This window comes from Pseudophryne corroboree, chromosome 3, assembly GCF_028390025.1.
Source record: "Pseudophryne corroboree isolate aPseCor3 chromosome 3, aPseCor3.hap2, whole genome shotgun sequence".
Lineage (NCBI taxonomy): Eukaryota > Metazoa > Chordata > Amphibia > Anura > Myobatrachidae > Pseudophryne > Pseudophryne corroboree.
In genome coordinates, this window is record NC_086446.1 from 565,470,614 (window position 1) to 565,475,412 (window position 4,799).

Sequence of the window (4,799 nt, forward strand, 5' to 3'; positions counted from 1 at the left end):
GAAGAAGAAAATGAAAAAGAAAATGTCAGGTTTGCCATTCACCAACAGGCATATCAGTGTCTATACAAAATTTCCCTTCACCAGTATTCCCATTCTCCACCCTTTGTGCATGACAAGGCACACTGCAGTAATACTGGTGTTATCGTGCTGTTGAGATATACTGGGTTTGGGCAGAACTCTGAAGGACCTAGGCATGTGGAGTTTGAACTGTACTTGGGTCCATGTATTGTACCACCCTGTGTGAACGCAAAAGCTGAAGAGGAAACTGTAGAGAAACAGAATAGAGATTGGTGACAGATGAGTTTGTAGAGGTGGAGAAGATTTTATAAAATTTTGACAACTGGATTGGGCACTACGGGGAAGTGATTCTTTACTTTGTCTACTCCCCTTAAAAAAAAATCTGTGTTTATCGTATCGCTATTGGGACTATCCCAGCCATCAATCCAGTGTCCTGTCCATCCTAAGTTCATAGAGAACCCGTTATCTGTGAGATAATTTCCTCTACCTGTGATGGACATGCATCTAGAACAGTAGAATGCGACATTAGCCTTTGAGGGGTGTCTAGTATATCTTGTACTTCTTGAGCATGGTTCTCAGGTATATCCAAGAAGACACCCTCAGGAGTACAATATATGACACACCGCATTTTACACAATAAGTCTCTGCCGAGTAGAAAAGTCGGAGCCGATGCAGCCAGCAGAAAAGAATGTTTGGTTTGCAAGGGCCCTATCGTAATCTCTGCAGGTCTACTCAAAGGGTATTGTTGCACCGTTCCTCTTACTCCCATTGCCCGAATCTGTGTTTTCTATATGGCTTGTGATTCCTTACTATATGTCCCTTGGTCCCGTCTATGTGTTTAATAATGTAGCTTGTGTTTTCTGTCTAGGGGGTCTATACTGACTATGTGTCCTACTACTCCTATGATCTCTGGCAAAATGCGCTTCCTTCCTACAAGTGTAACATATTATTGACCATTAGGAATCTGGGGTTTGGACTGATGGATCTTTCCTGTATGTGCTAGTATACTTACCGTCCTCAACCTCTCCACCTGTTGTTCTCTGCGCCTAGCACTATTCTTGTGATGTTCAATAGCACACTATCTAAGATTAGCTACTGTGACCCCTTTCCAATTTTGAAAAGAAGTCTGCACCCTGACACTCAATGCCTTATTGAGCCCGTCCATTTGCACAGAGACAGCCACCTCCCATTTGCCGAATTAGTGTTTACCAGTGGTCTTATCCAGATGGAGAGTTTTCTATTACTGCAAAAGACAAAAAAAAAAAAGTTTAACAAGCTTCTAGGTCATGCGAAGTATTCATTCAATCCTTCTCATCCCGTATTAAGGGTCTGTACATGGTCCAACAAACATTTTCAAGCTCATCTTGACTAGGGGCATTACTAGGAATGAATACTTCTTATATGGTAACTGAAAGAAATGCCTGGGTGTTACCTTGTCTCTGTCTGCTTTCCTACTGGTAAATACTAATGTGCGGACAGGTTTTTCTCCATTTCTGACGTTACTTTCTTGATTTTTTTGTTTTATTTTTTGGGGGTTTTACTATATATGTACACGAATGATACCATACTTACCTGTTCCACTGGTCTCAGCCACTTCCCCCACAGGCTACTGCTCTTCTTTTACCAGTTGGATACTCCTCTGGGTGCATGAGAAATGGCTGAAAACAATCAGGTCACCTTCTCCTCCTAAATAAAACTTCAACATTCATTAGTACATATATAGGTAACAGTCATATTTTTTCATATTTTTATTATTTTCTATAGTTTGTATGCTGGCCGTAACTGCTTCCACATCTACATATGGCGGTGTACTTGCATTCTCTTTTTTTCTTCCTACTTGTTTATTGTTGCTACAAGTTCAAACAGTTCTTATATTTCCATTCTTGTCTTATATGACTTTGGTTAGATATACCACCTGCAATACCTTAGGATCAAACTCACCAACCCCTCTTGCTGCCACAGGTTTAAACAATTTGTATGTCTGACCCTTTGTTTTCGGGATTTTATCAGACATATCCTTATCCTTAAGTTCTGCAATACCTCTGGTTCAAAGCTGCCCACCCTAGGGAATGGTACCCTATCTTTGTCAGTCATACATACCCATTCGTCACAATAAACTTCAGCGTGTGGACCATATTTTCCACACATAATAAACCTCGCTGACCCCTTGGGCCGCAGCTCTTCAACCTGAACCCTGGCTAAACGTCCCTTAGTTGAGCAACTGGCTCCCATAATTGTGGGCCTTTTCCCACAAACACCAAAATACTCAATATAAGGTGACAGTGAAAGTTCTCCGAGCGCTTTCACCCACTCTCGCCCACGTTGGCCAGTACTACCATACACTGTCGATAGCGAAGGCGATGTACCCAACCTAGGGCCCCTATTGACCTATATTTACTGGAAGTTTTTAGGAATAACTTACCCTTTCCAGTAAAGTATCTGTCGTTGGAGATTTTCCTGAGAGAGACCAGTGAAAACTCCCTTTATGCACTTGTACACAAATCACGCTTGCGTATGCTGTACACAGCGCTAATGATACCGCGATTTTACGCAAAAGCTCATAAAAGGGGTATCAAGTTGCGCTATATATCGCACCCACAAACGCACGGTCCAATCGCACAGCGTATAGGTACTTGTTACCTATCCACCGTACGACCACTGGAATCGAATCACAAGCTGCGAAACCTCAGCCAGAGTGTATTAAAAAAACTACATGGGTCACACAGTTCACAATTCACAATTCCCTACCATGCTCCTGTGCAAGTCTCCTCACGACTTACGTATTTCAAATCCTATACTAACGCGAGTCAGCCGCCTCACGCCCACCAAGCCTCCACTCACTTGGTGTACCGAACGACGGGATCCTGAATTCCGGGGTTCAAATCCACTCACTCCGTTTTCGCTCACTCAAATCCACTTTGTTTTTTCTGTACAGAAAATTTTCACTCTTTCAGATTGGCAGCTTTACCCCCAGAGGCAATACAGTTTAAACAAAAGTTTTATACTAATCTGCTTTAGAAACCGGGTAGTTTTGTGCTATTGTAGCATGGCTACTATCCCACCTTAATTGAACAAATATCATGTGCTTTTATTATGCGCACACAACCCTACACAAGCTTGCGTAATTACGCAACCGTGCGTACCCCTATGCCACGTGTGCGGCCTTGTGCCACGTGCACGTTTTTGTACGCTGTCCTCACGTTCCGTACCACGTGTACCAATGTGCGTACGCAATAAAACAAATCACACAACTCTATAAATGTGAACAATACTAACTATAATCGCTCACTTAGCACAACACCCAGTTTTTTTTTCTGTATAAACCTTTAATGACCAGGCCAGACTTGCCTGTTGTGCTTTATATTTACTTCCTTAAACACTGTTATTTCAGTTTTAACTATATAGCAACAAATGTATCCCGTTTCACACAGATCTATAATGACTGCAGTAATCTATAATTTAAATGATATGAATACTTGGACTGAAGTGCTAAGTGGTGTGCCGCAAGGCTCAGTATTAGGACCGCTATTGTTCAATATTTTCATTAACGACCTAACAGAAGGTCTAGAGAGCATGGTGTCAATTTTTGCAGATGATACCAAATTGTGTAAGGCTATAAATACAGAGGAGGATGCCGAGTCTCTTCAGAACGACTTAGTTAAATTAGAAGCATGGGCAGCCAAATGGAGAATGTGCTTCAACACAGACAAGTGTAAGGTAATGCACTGTGGTAACAAGAACAAAAATTACACCTACCTACTAAATGGGGTAAAATTAGGGGATTCTGTACTGGAAAAGGACTTAGGTGTCCTCATAGATAGCAAACTAAGCAGTAGTACCCAAAGTAGGACTGCAGCAAAGAAGGCTAATAAGATATTAGCATGCATAAAACGGGGTATTGATGCTAGGGACGAGAGTATTATACTCCCGTTATATAAATCACTAGTGAGGCCACGCCTTGAATACTGTGTACAATTCTGGGCACCGTACTACAAAAAGGATATATTGGAGCTAGAAAAGGTTCAGAGGAGGGCGACCAAACTAATTAAGGGCATGGAGACGATGGAATACAAGGAAAGGCTTGAAAGACTAGGCATGTTTACATTGGAAAAGCGGAGACTAAGAGGGGATATGATCAACATCTACAAATATATAAGGGGACAATACACAGAACTTGCGCGGGACCTGTTTTTGGTTAGATCAACACAGAGGACTCGTAGACACTCGCTTAGGTTAGAGGAGAGGAGATTCCGCACAATATGGCGTAAAGGCTTTTTCACGGTAAGGACAATACGTGTTTGGAATTCCCTGCCTGAGTGAGTTTTAATGGCGGAATCTGTCAACTCCTTTAAGAATGGGTTAGATAAATTCCTAATGGATAAGGATATCCAGGGGTATGGTGCATAGTCATGCATTATAGTTACTATAAATAGGGCTAAAATGCAACGGCTGACAGCAGCATCAGTCAGAAATTTTAGTCAAATCATCATGCATAGGAGACCACAAATAGGTTGATGGACAATTGTCTTTATTCAACCTCAGATACTATGTTACTATGTAGATTGGATAGCCATTTTGCAGAACATACACTGATATAAATATACACATAATTATAATAATATTATATATATGTACCATTCACTGGTCTCCTATGAGACACCTTACCTCTTATTTGCATATCAAAGCAATTTGCTTTTCACTGCTAATAAAAAGCAGTTACACAGGTTAATTTGCATTTCAATGCCTATCTTATAGCAAACAGAGAGTTAACTAAATCCTGG